This window comes from Patella vulgata, chromosome 6 (assembly GCF_932274485.2).
Source record: "Patella vulgata chromosome 6, xgPatVulg1.2, whole genome shotgun sequence".
Classification (NCBI taxonomy): Eukaryota; Metazoa; Mollusca; class Gastropoda; family Patellidae; genus Patella; species Patella vulgata.
In genome coordinates, this window is record NC_065884.2 from 22,120,518 (window position 1) to 22,136,803 (window position 16,286).

Below are 16,286 nucleotides of genomic sequence, written 5' to 3' on the forward strand. Positions count from 1 at the left end.
ACAATACCAATGTCACGGTGTTAAAATACAGAATACACTTTTCAATAATACAAAATACAGTATAATAGTTATTTTGCACATTACACTTCTGCATTTTGCATAATAGACAAATGCATAATAGAACCTTGCATAGTAGAACATATACCTTATATGGAATGTACGACGTACGTCATTTGCATACGGAAAAAAATCCGGACTATGACGGAAATTAATGATTTACGCGATACAGCCATAAGGCCGAAGTGATTAGACGGGGACAGTACTCGATTTTGTTAGTCTTCAACGTCCAGGCTCTATAATGTAATCAGTTCGACGATTAGAGGATTCTGAAAGATAATAGTCTGGTTTAACGAGACTATCGTTATTTGTTGTCATCGGTAAAAAAACCCAGATATTTCAAGTGAATCAATTTCTTGTTAAAAATTAAATTGAATATCTTATTTAATTGACAGGTCCCTAAAACCCTTTTTTGGGGTAAGGTTAAAGAATCTTATAGTAACCGAGCGGAATCTCTCACCCGTATTCCAGCACCCGGATTCGAAATGAAGTTAGCACACATATTCCTAGCGCCAATAAAAACCTAGATATAATTATCACGAAAATAATTGTTACCTTTATATTAGAAAATAACATTTTAAGACATATTAATGCAAAGTATATAATAATATGTAATAGACCCCCCCCCCCCCCAAAGAAAATTTGCTGAAATAAAGATCTTGGAGTCACCAAAGCTAGTTTAGAAGTTATTGTGTGCGCAGTGAGCCTACCCTAACTCGATTCCCCTACATATTTAGTGCTTTACGGTAATATATCTAGAATAGCCAACATAGGAGGCTTCTGAAATTGTACAGTCTAGTAGTTTATTCATCCCTTGATTCTGTGAAACAAAAAACATTTTGCCACTAAAGCTGGTTTGGGTGCTTTTTGATGCAGCGTGGACGTACCCCTTATTTATTGAACCCACGAACCCCGTCTCGAATCCGGGTGCTAGGTACTTTGCGGTGGTATATCCCGATACGCCAACATAGAAAGTTAATGAAATTTGGCATGTTCACACCATATGCATCTATCGATTTGATGAAATAAAGATCTTTGAGCCACCAAAGCTAATTTAGAAGTTATTGTGTGCGCAGCGAGCCTACCCTATCCCGATTCCCACACATATTTAGTACGTTTACGGTAATATATCTCTAAAAGCCAGCATAGGAGGCTTCTGGATTTTTGTATTCTAGTAGTTATTCATCCCTTGACTCTGTGAAATACAAAACATTTTGCCACTAAAGCCAGTTTGGAGTGCTTTTTGGTGCAGTGTGGACTTACCCCTTGTTTATTGCATTGGCGAACCCCGCCTCGAATCCAGGTGCTGGGAACTTTGCGGTGGTATAACTCGATACGCCAACATGGAAAGTAAATGAAAATTGGCCTGTTCATATCTTATCCATCTGTTGATTTGGTGAAATAAAGATCTTGGAGCCACCAAAGCTATTTTATAAGTTATTGCGTGCGCGATGAGCCTACCCTAACCCGATCCAACTATGGTTTTATTATGTTTACGGTGATATTTCTCTAAAAGCCAGCTTAGGAAGCTTCTGAAAATTTGTATTCCATAAAACAAAAAAACATTTTGCCACCAAAGCTGGTTTCGGTGCGTTTTGATGCAGCGTGGACGTACCCCTTTTCTGCGTGCTCAGTTAGCCTAGTGTGCGATATTTTAGTATGTTTACGGTAATAGTATATTTTTTTTCATGAGGTTTGGGGGTGGGGGTCTATTACATTTATACTTTGCATTAATATGTCGTTTTCTAATATAAAGGTAACAATTATTTTCGTGATAATTATTATATCTAGGTTTTAGGAATATGTGTGCTAACTTCATTTCGTATCCAGGTGACCTTATGGCTTTATCGCGTAAATCATTAATTTCCGTCATAGTCCGGACTTTTTTTCCGTATGCAAATGACGTTCGTCGTAGATCCCATATAAGGTATATGTTCTACTATGCAAGGTTCTATTATGCATGTGTCTATTATGCAAAATGCAGAATGCAGAAGTGTAATGTGCAAAATAACTATTCTACTGTATTTTGTATTATTGAAAAGTGTATTCTGTATTTTAACACCGTGACATTGGTATTGTTGAGCAATGGAAATTGTAAATTGTAAAACTAAAATACGTATTTTGAACTACTGACATTTGCAGTTTGCACCATGAACAATTAAATAATATTGGCAACGTTATACTTCCATAGTTGATGAGTTGACAATTTATCTTTCGGATCATAATCATGATACTAAAGATGTGGTCAACAAGTTGGAAAAGGGAATATGTTAGTTATTGATTTCGCAATGTCTTTCTCACGTATTTGCTGCGAGCTGTTAACATATAGTCTTTATCATTAATCATTGTACTTATGGTGTGGTCATATTCCAAACTACAATATTGTGAGAGGTGAATCTCAAATAAGACTATCGGTCCAAAAATGGGTAAATTCCGTTAAGATATGCGAAATTGAAATTTCATCGGTCAATGTTGCTCGCTATTAACCATCCCAAACTTAGGCTGCCTGTCTACAGCTAGCTCCGCCTGAGAACAGGCCTTAAGCTAATTAACCGACATTTTAATTCCTACATCGACGATTTTAGTCGAAAACACTGAGTATGCTTTAAGTAATTTTTAATAGTATTTATTTCTCTTCTATTGTCATATTGAATGAAATTAAATATGTTTATTTAGCCGCTGTGTGTAATGAAAGATGTCAAACTAATCAAAGCCGAATCACAAAATAGTCCTCTAATTATTCAATATGGCGGCGCCCATGATTGCCATGAAAGATAATTTCACAGAGGCGGTTTTGTTTGCGAAGACAAATTTAGGAGTATCTAACCTTGTTTTGAAAGATAAACAGATTGAAACTCTAAAGACAGTTTACAATGGCAAAGAATGTATTGCAATATTACCCACTAGCACATATTATATATCGCTTTACCGGAGTGGAAGACATGTGTTTACATAAAACACGTGCTTGGTCGGGGTATTTTTACTCTGTGTTGTACACAAAGCTGTATTCCAGTCGATAAGTCCCGCCCCAAAATCATCACATGAGCGTTTTAAATGGAGGCTAACTAGGGCAGTAATCATTATTCTCGAAGTAAGTTTTTCTATTAACAAGACGCCGCCATATTTTAGTGTTAGCGGTGAAATATGATGGGCCTTGTTTAAATCCGATTGAATCCGAACCGGGACATTATCTAGCGTTGGTGTTTTGTTTTCTTAATTAAATGTATAATAATCAGTCTGAGTACATATTAACGTGTCAATGGCGCATCGGGATTTTAAACATGCATTCATATGCACTTAAGCTATATAGGTTTAAATGTAGACTGGTTTCCATTCTTCTGAATAATTATATTTAAAATAAATAATTATATTTCAAATAAATAATTATATTTAAAATAAATAATTATATTTAAAATAAATAATTATATTTAAAATAAATAATTATATTTAAAATAAATAATTATATTTAAAATAAATAATTACATTTAAAATACTGCCGTTTTGAGTGATTCTATTCGGGATGCAGCGATCATTTTGTAACAACGCGCAAGTAAGTCGTCTTAAATGATAGCCGACAGCATATGCCCAGTCTCGCTTTGAAGCTACTACAAAAACTATCAATACCTTTCATGGCCACATCAAATTTGAAAAGAATCCGTTTAAAGTTAAGCCTTTATCAAGTTCACGAGGTTTTCGGCAGGGGGGGGGGCACTGAAAATCGACAGGGTTCACTTTCGCTTGACCCCAATACTTCACACCAAATTTGAAAAGAATCTGTTAAAAACTGTAGATCATATCACATTCACAAGGTTTTCGGCAAAGGGGGGTCACTCCAAATAGAAAGTCGCGGAACGCGGAGAATCGACAGGGTTCATCTTCTCGTCATGACCTCAATGTTTTACACCAAATTTTTAAACAAAATTCCACCAAAAACTGTAGCCTCTATCGCGTTCATGGGCCAATTGTTGACATACGGGCTACCGGACAGGGAGACGACATAATTATTAATACGCCCACACTGAGAGGGACACAACTGGTTTCGCCACCGTGTATATACTTTTACGTTTTTAATTATCATATATTATAATTTCGTTGGGATAATGGTTGTCTCTCTCGACCCTGGCTATTTCTGGCCTTATGTGTATATACTAAAATTAGAAAACAAAGTTGCCTCCCAGTTTCTGTAACTTAGCTGATATATGATCAAATTTTGGTGTACTATTTTTAACCTGTTTAATGCTGTTTCTGGTGCTCCTAATAGAAGTGAATTTACATAATCCACATGCGATGTTACTACTAACAACACTCTGGCAAGCATCAGTATTAAGATTAGAGCGTATTCTCGAAATAGCTCTCATTTGAAGATGTATTTTCCGTACGTTACTACTAACAACACTCTGGCAAGCATCAGTATTAAGATTATGAGCGTATTCTCGAAATAGCTCTCAATTGAAGATGTATTTTCCGTATGATACTATTGATTTGGGGAACTGGTAAGTTAATTAATGTCTAATAAATAATTCATGTAACATTTCTGGCCTAAAAAAAGACCTGCAATAATCAGATTTAGCTCTTGCCTAGTGCATGTTTAAGTTCCTTTGGGATTAAAGTTCATTATAAATCAGAAATGTCTGATTAATCTTACACAATTGTCACGTTGATTTCATTTGACTCCGAGCACATCCTAGAACAGTCATTATCTGGTGACTTTATGTCATCTACTATAGAAATCCTTGATTTGTATTTGCTCACATCTAATATGTATTTACGCCGTCGGTGTTCGATGATATGATCCATATTCATTACACTATATTAAAGGACCTACTCAACTATATCGTTCGTTAACCCATCTTCGATGTTCGAGAAAAGTAAGGTGATCGGGATATATGTGTGGTGCTAATCAACTAAAGCCTAAATTTGAAGTTTAGGTTGAAATTTCAAGTTCACAAGTTAAAATTGGAAGTTAAAAAAGTCGAACTTTCGAGATATTATGTTGAAATTTCAAAATACTAAGCTAAAATTCCAAGTTACTAAATTTGAAATTATAGTAAAAAAAATAAATCAGAACAGGTCTCTATTTAGCCCCTATACTCCTTTTCCTCCGAGTTTTGAAATATATTTAATTTTAATTCCGCCACATTTATGTTCAAGGCTGCTTATGTCATGGGGTGTTAGGCTCTATATGTGATTCCGGCTGTAACGGAAATTACTAATAGTATATTGTAACAAAATATGGTAGTTTTGGTGTTTTGAACGCAGTGCCATTGACAATTATTTTACTATTTCCATATTTTTATTCGACGCCACTGAATTTAAACAATGTCATTAATGAATCGAAGGGTCCCTGAGGAAGAAAAATGTTACAAAGAAAACACTCCGCTGGCGATATTAAATCCGCTTTTTCCGGAAATGAGCCGCCAATATTCAACCGATCAGAAATCGTCTGTATATATAATCATCAACCAATTCAAAGAATAATAAATATGTACGCGGTTAGTATACCAGAAGCGACATTTTGAAATGTTCCAATAGATTCTCAGATGTAGACGATTATAAAAATTCGTGTATGCTTCGAGTCGAAACTTGAGTTTTACTCTACTGTCATTTTGAACACTTGAGGATAAACAGGGCATTTGTCTTTGTTAGAAGATGAAGTTTCTACCTTTGATTACATTATCACTTTTATATCGATACTTTGTTCTTTTCACTCCACCTCGCCCTCCTTTAGCAAACGCACACCAAACAATATTTGAGTTGTATCAATCAGTCACGATTATGACAGTTCTTGGAAATTTAGCAATGAAATTATTATTATCTATTGCAAATAAGATGACAATCAATTTGAGTGGATAAATTCACTTATTCTCAGAAAAAACCGGCTAATTAATATACTGAGCCACATGGAAAACGCATCACCCCTCACCCAACCCCAATCCAAAATAATGGTATAACCGATGATTTATACTGTTTGATTAACAGCTTTATTTTTACTTTTCACACATGAAGTCCTTAAGAAGAAAGACATACAAGATATTGGATTAAATAGAAGCTCCAGTGACCGATCGGTAGTAAAATCTATATACCAAATGCAATTCAATAATCTTAAATTAATAAGGTCGTTCACAAATTGTTACCTACATGTAATGTCAGGAATAAAACTTTAACCAGAACATTTAATGAAAAGCTTCTCAGTCTAGTTAACAGCTCAATCTGTATTCAGTGAGTACTAGTATAACAGTATAATGTCTTTCAGAAATAACATTAAACTGAGACTAAGTATAATGTCTTGGATATAAAAATAAACTCTAGATATACAGTAGAATCTGTACGAGCAGCCACTCCTATTCAGCGGCATCTCCTTGTAAGCGGTCACGATAAATTCCTCCCCGCAAAAATTATATTATTTCATCTCTGTGCCGCTTGTATTACAGGTGATAAAATTTAAATTTGACCAAACAAGGGTGAGCTAGACGGTAGTTCGCTAACCTGGAGGTCCCGTGTTCGATCCCGGTGTTAGCCGAGAAGTTCATCGGGGTTTTCTGTGGTGGTTCCCCCTTGTCATTGGTGCAGAATGGAGGGACTGTGGTCGTTCGGATTCTATTTACATACTTGGGTCAGCCCCGAGTACACATTGGCGTGCTCGTAAGAGAAACCATGACAGTTGGAATTCGAAATAAGATTAATCTATATATATATTTGTGACTGTCGTTTGTCTGTCTGTCTGTCTGTCTGTTCGGGGTTGGCGGCTACACTAGGTCTGCCCCGAGTCTGAAATTTGGGGGTATAGGGGTAGCTCCGACCGGGGAGTAACATAGGCCAGGTGGCGTTAGTCTACCACTTCCGGTTTCGGAGTTATGACCCCCAAGCGAAGCCGGTCTGTTCGGGGTTGGCCGCTACACAAGGTCTGCCCCGACTCTGAAATTTGGGGTATAGGAATAGCTCGGACCGGGGAGTAACATAGGCCAGGTGGCGTTAGTCTACCACTTCCGGTTTCGGAGTTATGACCCCCGAGCGAAGTCTGTCTGTTCGGGGTTGGCGGCTACACTAGGTCTGCCCCGAGTTTGAAATTTGGGGTATAGGGGTAGCTCCGACCGGGGAGTAACATAGGCCAGGTGGCGTTAGTCTACCACTTCCGGTTTCGGAGTTATGACCCCCGAGCGAAGTCTGTTCGGGGTTGGCGGCTACATCTGCCCCGAGTCTGAAATTTGGGGTATAGGGGTAGCTCGGACCGGGGAGTAACATAGGCCAGGTGGCGTTAGTCTACCACTTCCAGTTTCGGAGTTATGACCCCCCGAGCGAAGCCGGGTATCCTGCTAGTAGATAATAATAAAAGATATTGATACAAATGAGATTTAAAGGGGGTCCATTTATGAAATCAACTTGACCCAATTGATATTTATTTATGACTGAACTGTTAGTGAATTGACTATAAAATATTATGTTAAATACAGGGGCGGATGCAGGAATTTTTGCAAGAGGGAGTTTGAAAGGTTCCGGTTAAGGAAGTATGACAGTTGACAAATTACGTAGGCATACATACAAACTGAGCTTTATAAAGAGAGAAAACCAACACCCTGTTTGACGTCAATTTTTACTATGAATTAATAGGATCACATTGTGATTCAATTTCATTGATGCAAAGCATGAATTGTGATATCACATATGTCTATATCACTATCTCGCGCTTTGGATGCCTATCCCATCTGATGATAAAGAATAAAGCACAATTTGTTTTATGTTGCTGATCCAGTTCCCCCCCCCCCCACCGTTTCCGAATTATATCGGATTTTCTTAAAAGATTTCAAAGATATATAAAACATAGATGAGATTTCAAATCTACGCTAATAAAACAATTAAAATCAATTTCCGTGTGGTAATTTAACCACAACTTCCAACATTATATTTGTTTGTTCCTTGTTAATTTAATGGTTCTGATTTACAAATGCATTTATATTTGTAGTCTATCCTATTCTAATTATTTCGGTTCGTTTTTTATAGTTAAAAATTTCATTTTACTTGTCTTCACAACAATAGGATCTGGCAGAGTTGTTATATAACAGCAAGCCTGGAAATAAGGCACCTGTCACAGACAATGTCAGACACAGATTCAGGCTTTGTCAGGCACAAAACCTCTGGGGCCTGTCATTTTGTTCGTCACTGATTTGTCTTTTTATACGCCCACATTTTCAGGTGGACGTATATTGGCATGTATCGGAACGAAACTTCATGGATTATGGCCCCTGTTTGTACGAAAAATCGTATCATTAATAAAAGCTTGGAATGTGGCGTTGTTCCCCAAAGTCTCAAAGAAGCAGTGGTTAAGCCCCTGTTCAAGAAACAACATCTTGAAGTTTCCTCCCTGTCAAACTACCGCCCTGTCTCCAATTTATCTTTTCTTTCTAAGATACCAGAGAAGGCTGTCAAATCTCAACTTATGGATCATCTGATTCATCATGATCTTATGGAGGAATTCCAATCCGCATATCGTGTTGGACACAGCACTGAAACTGGACTGTTAAGAGTGACAAATGATATTCGAATGTCTGTGGATGCTGGAAGTATCTCCCTATTGGTCATCTTGGACTTATCCGCAGCATTCGACACAATCAATCATGACAGACTGCTTGGGTGTCTTAAATATGACTTAGGTCTAGATGGTGTCATATTAAATTGGTTTCATTCATACCTTAATAATAGACTCCAATCTGTTCTAGTAGATAAAGTGAAATCAAACAAGATTCAGTTAAACTGTGGAGTTACACAAGGATCAGTCCTTAGGACAACTAATCGATAAACATGGTCTAGGACGATATTCTGATGCAGATGATACACAGCTGACTGCAAATTACTCCATTTCAAAAACTGTTCCATCCCAAAAATTTTCTGACATCAAATTGTGTACACGTGACATTAAAGACTGGATGACAAGAAACATGTTGAAATTGAATGACAGTAAAACAGAATGTATCTTCTTTGGTCCAAATACTCGTCTGAAAAATCCAGGTTCAAATGGTGTGGTTGTAGGAGATGCAATAATTGCACCATCAGACACTGTGAAGAACTTAAGTGTCCTCTTGGAGTCCAATCTAAGCATGAAGAGTCACATTCGCGAAATGTGTCGAAAATGCTATTTTCAGCTCAGAAACATTGGCCATATAAGGCAGTAAGCAGCTGCCACACTTGTGTGTTCTCTGGTATTCTCAAGGATTGACTACTGTAACAGCTTGTTAGCAGAAACATCTAGTGCCAATATTAAAAAACTTCAACTTGTACAAAATACCGCAGCTCGAATTGTTACCAGATCATCAAAATACTCTCATATAACTCCTGTTCTGAAATCACTCCATTGGCTGCCAATAAATGAAAGAATCATCTTCAAAATCCTGTCCTTGACTTATCAGTGTGTAAATGGCTTAGCTCCAAAATACTTATCCAACCTTATGCAAATACATGTTCCCTCACGTAACCTCCGATCAACCAGACTTCATCAGTTGTGTTGCCCAAGGTGGAAGCTAAAATCATTCGGATACAGATCGTTCGCAGTTAATGCACCTAAAGAGTGGAACAATCTACCAAAAATCATTAAATCATCTCCAACTCTCTCTTGTTTTAAATCAAGACTTAAAACCCATCTTTTTGAGAAATGTTATCATGATTAATCAAATTAATTAACTGTATGCGCTGTGAGCATGCCTCTGTGCATATGAATGTATATATTATTTTTATATTATTATTATTAAAATATTGTATTCAAGATATAGGCCTCAAATAGACACATTGTATCTTAAAACTCAATCAAAAAAGCAATTAATTGGCAGATTTATCTAACCTATCGTACAGTTTTTTAATGATCCACGAAGTCAGATTAAAAAAAAGAGTAAACCTATTGCCAATCGTATTAAATCTGCGCTGATGAAAAGATAATAATGTCTTCTTCCAAATTTTTATTCCTATATAAAAAAAAAACTTCCGGTTTCCAAAGTTCCGCTAAATAATGTGTGCTATTTACTGGTCCCGTGGGAGCTTAATTGGTAAAACAAGCAGCAATATGGCACCTTCATTGACACCGAATATCCACGGTGATGGCGTTATATTATTCAAACAATATAATAAGTTTTTGGTATAAAGAAGTGTACTATTAAAGTGCCAGCAACTCTGTAGTTTAAATACGAACGAAAATCGTTTTTTGAAAAACAAATATAACCCCGATTGTCTTCTATTATAGTTGGCTCCACACTATCGAGACATAATTGTTGAAGATTTATTGTTTGATTGTTGATATTCTCCCCAGGAATATGTCGTGGCTTAATGGAATAGCAATCATTACATACATATTGGTAATCTTATCTTCACGGCCGCTGTTTTTAAAAGGATTTATTTTAGTCCTGTGATGTTAGAAACAGTCAGATGTTTCATCAAGCTGTTTTAATTCACTGGAATAAAGAGAAGATATACATTAGAGCTTTTTCAATCCTTCCGCCAATATCAGCGCCATTTCTCTGAAACGCCCACGTTTAATGGAAGAATTGAATTGGTTTCGTACATTTTTTTTATCAGCAGGTTCAATGCTGAAACCATGGACCTTATAATACAAGGTCCATGCTGAAACAAAGACAAACACTCGCCTGACTGTCCAAGTTCCATGCTGAAACAAAGACAAACACTTGCCTAACTGTCTTTACCAAGGCCACGTGCAGATTTCCTAACCCAAGACCTAGCCCTAAGCCTCACCCTAACCTTAACCCACAATCCCCGGCAACAATTACATGCCGTTTATAGCTAGGGCAGACAAGCGTATTGTTTCGCTGGATCGCGACGATTTTTAAAATCGCTCGAAAAAATCATCTGTGTGCCCGTTTACAGCGACCCCGATTCTTCAAGGCGAACCATTCGGCCGTCGGTCAGCGCCATCTAGCTTGTTAGATATCTTCGGCCGAATATTTTACGCCGGCGATCAAATCCCCGGCATATCCGCTCGTCTGCCCGAGTCCGGCGTATATTGTTGAGAGAACCAAAAGGACTGCATTCACTGCCGAAGTCTTGAGGCTGACGAAAAAAGAATAATGATTGATTCTTTGGTCAGAAATGCCGTGTCTGTTTGACGTCACGAGGTTTAGAAGCAAATGAATAGCAGCTATCACAGCAATCTTACGTTTTCTGAGATTCGCTAGTTTGTACAAGTCACTTGATCGACGTAATTTACTCGTAGAGTAGCGTGTTCGTGATCTACCGCGGTCTGGCGAAAAAATACGCTCGTCTGCGCATTTTGGGGGCCTGTAGGAAATAATGGCCCCAAATATTCTAAAGTTTCTCTAGTGCAAATCCCATGATTTTTCTACAGATTTATGCTAAAATTTCTAAAGGAAAAAATAAAGTATTCTGTAGTTTTTATAGTGTTTATAGCGTTTTCTGTAGTAAATTCTATGGGGAGTTGGATGGCTGAATGGTTAGCGTGCGCGCGCTGTATCATAAAGTCTGCCATTGAGTCGACTGGCGTGGTTTCGAATTCCCGGTTGTACGTGGCAAGGAGTAGGGTCGCCTGTCCAACCTCGTGGGTTTTCTCCGGGTTCTTCGGTTTCCTCCCACTGCTAAAGACCCCTACGCGCAAGCGAATTGTGTAAATAAAATTAAACCATATGTTAGTCCCGAAATGACCTGGTTTGTGTCGAGTGGACGTTAAACCCCATTTCTATCTATCTAGTAAATTCTATAGTTATCTTTTTTGTCTTTAATCAAGTTTTGTGAACAGACTGCACAACTGTCCCATTGTCTTCGGATTCTTGTTCATACTAACTTCTATGACGTTGGTATACATGTGCATTGAATTTAAAAATTTAAAATTCAGTCAATGAACAAACAGTCTTCTCTTGGATTAAATTTAATCAGCCCGTTAGCTAAGGGATAATGAAATTGACTTTCCAGCAACAGAAATTTAACGGACCGCTAGCAAAATAACGATCCGCTAGAGTTTAACAAAGAAACTATGTTTCTCCCTCCGCTAAATCCGTTAGGTCAGACACTTCAATCAACAAACCACTAATCACCGACAAGAGCGGGTTTTTTGGTCAAAATTTTGGGTATGGTTTGTAGAATATGCATATCTATCACATATCGGTCACCTCAGTGCCGGACTGGGCCCACCTGTCCGTGACAGGTAGGCCTAAGCTCATTAAAAAAAAGTGGGCCTAAGTCTAAAAAGAACCAGCAGCTGCCAGGCAGGATACGCCTACATTTGCAAGAGATGGATAGAAAACAAGCTAAAACGAAAGTGATTTTTCCTACAATCAAGGGCCATAATTCAGGAAATTACAATTCGATATGCGCAAATATCGAAAGGAACCAAGATCTTTGAGTTATAAACTTACATTTCAAGTTTCAACAAAATCGGATAAAAATTGTGACCTCTATAAGGTCCACAACCTTGATATACCATATTTTTACGCAATTTGAGAACGATGGGCGGCCATTTTGTCTGTCAGTTTTGGGCCGATTTTCACGAAATTCGAAATCAGTCGTCCTTAGGGTGTAACGGTGATATAATAATACATTTTTTTTAAATCGGATAAAAATTATGACCTCTATAGGGTCCACAAGCTAAAAACGCGTTTTTTCGTACAATCAGGGGCCATAATTCATTAAGTAACGGTCCGATAAAAATTGTGACCTCTATAAGGTCCACAACCTTGATATACCATATTTTTACGCAATTTGAGAACGATGGGCAGCCATTTTGTCTGTCAGTTTTGGTCCGATTTTCACGAAATTCGAAATCAGTCGTCCTTAGGGTGTAACGGTGATATAATAATACATTTTTTTAAATCGGATAAAAATTATGACCTCTATAGGGTCCACAAGCTAAAAACGCGTTTTTTCGTACAATCAGGGGCCATAATTCATTAAGTAACGGTCCGATATGCGCGAATATCGAAAGGCGCCAAGATCTTTGGGTTTCTAAACTTACATTTCAAGTTTCAACAAAATCGGATAAAAATTGTAACCTCTATAGGGTCCACAACCTTGATATACCATATTTTTACGCTATTTGAGAACGAAGGGCGGCCATTTTATCTGTCAGTTTTTGGCCGATTTTGACGAAATTCGAACTCAGTCGTCCTTAGGGTGTAACGGTGATATAATAATATGATTTTTTAAATCGGATAATAATTATGACCTCCATAGGGTCCACAAGCTAAAAACGTGATTTTTCGTACAATCAGGGGCCATAATTCAGGAAGTTACGCTCTGATATGCGCGAATATCGAAAGGAACCGAGATCTTTGTGTTATAAACTTACATTTCAAGTTTCAACAAAATCGGATAACAATTGTGACCTCTATAGGGTCCACAACCTTGATATACCATATTTTTACGCTATTTGAGAACGAAGGGCGGCCATTTTGTCTGTCAGTTTTGGGCCGATTTTCACGAAATTCGAACTCAGCCGTCCTTAGGGTGTAACGGTGATATATTAACACGGTTTTTTAAATCGGATAAAAAATTATGACCTCTATACGGTCCACAAACCAAAAAACCCGTTTTTGCGTACAATCAGGGGCCATAATTCATGAAGTTACGGTCCGATATGCGCGAATATCGAATGGAACCGAGATCTTTGTGTTATAAACTTACATTTCAAGTGTCAACAAAATCGGATAAAAATTGTGACCTCTATAGGGTCCACAACCTTGATATACCATATTTTTACACTATTTGAGAATGAACGGCGGACATTTTGTCTGTCAGTTTTGGGCCGATTTTCATGAAATTCGAACTAAACCGTCCTTAGGGTTCAACGGTGATATAATAATACGGTGTTTTAAATCGGATAAAAATTATGACCTCTATAGAGTCCACAAGCCAAAAAACGCGTTTTTAGGTACAATCAGGGGCCATAATTCAGGAAGTTACGGTCCGATATGCGCAAATATCGAAAGGAACCGAGATCTTTGGGTTATAAACTTACATTTCAAGATTCAACAAAATCGGATAAAAAATTGTGACCTCTACAGTGTTCACAAGCCAAAAACGTGAATTTTCGTACTATCAGGGGCCATAATCCATGAAGTTACGGTCCGTTAGATGCCAATATCGACAGGAACCGAGATCTTAGGGTGATAAACCTATATTTCAAGTTTCATTGAAATCGGATAAAAATTGTGACCTGTAGACTGTTCACAAACAATTGTGGACGGACGGACGGACGGACGGGCAGGGGCGACGACAATATATGTCCACATGAAAATGTGGGCGTATAAAAAAGAGAAAGAAAGAAAAAAATTGTATCAAGAAATCAAAAATTTACCTTCTTCTGCTTGGTCTGAAATGCTTGGAAAATGGGTTTGCGGTTGTCATTTTTCAAAATTTTCCTGATGGGAGACCGCCCCCCGCCCCCCGACGCTCGCGCGCCTTCGGTGCGTACTTGTGTGGGCCTTGGTCAATGACCTGACAGGTGGGCCTTCGACCCACCAGTCCGGCACTGGGTCACCTTTTGCAACACTCGGGGCTATTGATAGAAAACCATCTTTCGTCTGTGATTAGTAAGAACATGTTTATCACTACAGACTCGGGTGCGTACAGCGCAGTTGACGCTTGTAACGTTTGTTGTTGGGGGTGTATATTGTGCAATGTCCTTATGTTTGTCTTATGTAATTGTTTATCTGTGGTGCCCCTGCACTTGCTAATAATTTCACTATTATTTTTACTTGATAATTTTACCTTTGCTTTGTATACGTTTCAAAGCGTACCATAGAAATAAACAAATAATCACCATGTTAATTTCATTCCTTTGTTGTGTTATTTCCTACTCTCCAAATGTACTATAAAGATAATTGGTCAATATTTGATCGATATGGTCCCATGGGAGTAATCGATATAAATATAAGAGGTTGTTACTGTTTAATGCCAGGTTCCCACTATCACGATTCGTGCTACGATTGAAATAGTGGTTTTAATAGTGGAGTAATCGCGGTGATCCTATCAGGTCTTATCATATATTGAGGTCAGTCGTAGCATATATTAAAGTAGCTAAGTCTCTAACTCAATATCATCCAAAACCTTCGACAATGAAAACACAAATATTTGTCAGTTTAAATCAACATTGGTGTTGTGATCTTACCGGGAAAAGATAGGCTTCTGATATGCAATAATTAAGGCAAAATAAACATTTTACGATTGGTACACGAATCGTGTACCATAATGCGTTTCAGCGCAATTTGTAACGAGCGACTCGGAAGAACGAGGTTAGACATATTCAACAAGTCATGTCAAACGGTGGCCTCATATTCTTATGTGGAGAGCATGCGCAATAAATACTATCGGTGTAGACAGGAATAACCAGACGCTAGAGATTGCCATTCGTTTGAGACTTCTGGCGTATTTCGCCGAACATAACTGCTTTGAAATTAGAGTAAAAACTGAAACGATTGAATGTAAATCAGTTTATATACATTCATATTACATTATTATATACGTTACGACCCATTTGTGTTAATTTCTAGGCCCCAAATATTAGCGATTTAGCTGTTTTAAGGTCAGTCTTGTTGATCGTGTCGAAACGTATCCGAACGCATCTGCACGTAGCGGATCGTGGACTTAAAACGGACAATCGTATCGTAACGCATCGCACGATAGCGGGATGCTAGCATAAGCAATGCTACAAAATAAAGAGTTTACGTCGCGTATGAATAAACTATACTTAGTCGTGGTCATTACAAACCTACCCGCATGTTTGAAATGACCTCCGGTAAAATAAAATTCATTGTACGATTAGATATTTAAATGCATAACAAAGTTCTCTCTTGAACAATTGTACACTGAAATAGATCATTTCGTAATGAAATCGAAACGATGTGAGGTGAAATGAAATGAAATGGTGTTTTATTGGACGTCAGCACCAACCGGGATATATTAATCTAAACGTATGTTGAAACACTTAACAGTGTATTGTTTTACAACAATTCAGCTGTTGAGTTTGTAAGAAAGGGGTCAAATGACATTTAATATAATACTTAATCATGCCCATATAACCGTTTCTTCACTACATTATAGTGTCTAAGACGGTACTCTAATGGTCAAGATAGAGTGATTTAGCTGGAGTCCTCATAAATATGTTACGGTTTCCTGTATATTGTCAGATGAGTCATCAATGACTAATGGAATTCACGAATAACATTTGAATGGTATCAGTCAGACAATGTTCGTATACTTTATATATTTGTCCCCCAAAGTCC